Here is a 2726-nt window from a genome sequence, read left to right as displayed (position 1 = left end):
AGTAACCACCTTCCACTTCATTCTTTATTAAAGGAGCTAAGTCTTGTCAACCAGACTTCGATGCTACCATCTGTTTTAAGATGACTCAGCACAATTCTGTTTTGATTTCATGTATTTAGAGCCATCCATTTTACTATAGAAAATAAGTTTGTTTTCAATGCCCAGATTTATGGAAACATACATATCAGTAATTTGGAAAGCAGGCACCTAATACAAGCTAATTCTATCATCTAAATTTTAAATTGGCCTTTTTCAATGTGACTAAAAGCTTGAACACATTTTCTTCACTCTAGCATATTGGTTGTATATTGGTGAGACATTGGGGTGAATAAGTATATATGTAATGAAAAAACTTTAAAATAGTCCAAAGCATGACTAAATCTTTATTGGTAAAATTGCCTAATGTACCACTGGAGTCACAGTGACTTTTCTCTAATGTAACCCTGCTGATTAAGCCAAGATTAAAAGAATTAGGAGGTTCTGTTTAGCTGGTCCTAAGGTTCTGTCTCTGAATAAGGAAAAAATTATGTTTAATTTCTTTTTGTCGGTAACTAGTTTATTTTTAACTGTTTGAAAGTTGATAATCATTTCAGATAATGACAATATTCAAGGCATGAGAGTGTTATTTTCCTTACCTCTCACACATCCCCACACTAGCCAGCTATTGAGAATTCATTCAATTAGCATTAACAAGTATGTCCTTGTGAGCCCAAAATAAGTTGTGTAGAAAATATAAAGTGGAATAAGATAGACTCTCAAGTCTAACTTTTAGATTGTTTATTGATTATTGTACTTGGATATTAATATTGACAGGAAAGGAGGGAGGAATATGAAGACAATTTATTGCAGTAAAAGGTAGTTGAATGAGTTAAATGAGTTATGGGAGCAAAAAGAGATAAATTATAATTAAGGTTATGTGCAAAATATAACAGTGATCATTTTATTTAGAAATTCCACAGTATGTGTCTCTTTTCTTATATTCAGAGAAAATGTATACAATAACTAACAGAAAACTACTGGTACAAAGAAGGTGAGCTCTGCCTAAGGACCAGCACTAGAAAATTCTCTCCCTTTAGTTTTTCATAATAAAAGAAAAGAATCCCACTTCTGACTTCTCTGGGAACATTTATGTTTAAACAGATATTTTCTTTTTTTGTTTTAGCACTCACTGAACATGTTTCTAAATTATATCAAATCACATTTCCATCTTTGCAGGTAAAAGTTAATAGAATTTATTTGTATAGTATAATTATGTTATATAAGTGTCCTATGTTCACATTTTTGAAAAGTTGTTAAGGATCTCACTCTGTATTACTTAGAAGATTGGCTGAATACAAAAATATTCTGTAATTTTGAATTAAAAATCAGATTTATTACATTTTCTTTGACAGCTCTCTTTTAGTAAAAAAAGAAAATTTTACTTAACTGAAAGATCTAGATGTTGGGGTTTAATAATTCAAAATATAAATTCTAACTGACATAATTTGATTTACAATTCTCAATTAACATAAGAAGATATTATTTATATTATCAATTTTTCCTATAAAATGTAAGTATAATCTAGGTCACTAATATATAAAATATTAGTCTAATTTGGGTTTATAAATGAAGTAATAAAGTTAAATTAATAATATTTGATGATATTCACTTAATTTAGTTTATTTATTGAGTCCATCTTTGTATTTCCATGTCCCTTGTCTTTGTCCCTTGGTTTAGAGATTTGGATCTTTCCCAGATTTCCTGACTTAAGCCTGGTGACCTGATTCCAGACACATGGAGCATGGTTAGGTGAAATATCAGAAAGTTTACGACTTCGAACCCCTAACCCTGCCCATCTTACATAACTCCCAACATCAACACTGATATTTTTATCATAAAAACTTCACTACAAAATTCTTAATAAAAAAATAAAAGCCCATTTTGTCTCTGAAATGTTTAAGAGTTGACTTTATATTAAATTATATAACCCACCATTTTATGTTGGAAATATCCTGTTCAAACAGTGCACTTAGAACTCCACACTGTTGCAAAATTCTAGAGCTGCTCTGGTAGGGCAGCCAACACAATGTCTAGTACTACTGACTCCACCTCTTATTTACTCCATCTTAAATTTCACTGCTCCCTTCCTCACTTGGTAACCTAAGGCTGAATCCTGATTGCTTTAATTCTGAGATGCTCAGTGAGGTCTGTGAGTGCTGCAGGTGACATGCTCATATTTTCCTCTCCTGTTTCTCCAGCACCTTGCATATAGTAGGTGATAAATAAGTACATTAAAAATTTTTAACAATGTGTTTGATAGAAAAAACTTGAAAACTCTTAATGCAATCATATCCATATAGAAAATGCTTTGAAATTTTGTCATTGTTGAGATGAATGTTTATAACAACTATAAATAGCTTTTTTCCCCATGATAATGGCTTGCAGAAACCACAGGTTCTGGCTCTCCCATGGTTTATATCATGGAAATGGAATACCTGTTTTTATAACCTTTCTGCTCAGGTCATTTATGAGAAGAGCAGACCCAGGAATGTACAATTTTTTTACTCAGAATCTACCGCTGTCAAGTCTCTATGCTACAAATATGAAAACAAAGATGAACATTATGACTCCACCTTCAAAGAGCTTATAGTTCAGTAGAGTTGATAAAAGACACTCACACAGAGCTGCAACACAGACAAGATTTCGAGAGGCAATAGGCTGTATAAAAGTTACAGAGAAAATGATGA

This window comes from Pteropus vampyrus, unplaced genomic scaffold (genome assembly GCF_000151845.1).
Source record: "Pteropus vampyrus isolate Shadow unplaced genomic scaffold, Pvam_2.0 Scaffold12, whole genome shotgun sequence".
Taxonomy (NCBI): domain Eukaryota; kingdom Metazoa; phylum Chordata; class Mammalia; order Chiroptera; family Pteropodidae; genus Pteropus; species Pteropus vampyrus.
The sequence above is the reverse complement of the archived record's forward strand: the minus strand, read 5'-3'. Positions refer to the sequence as shown.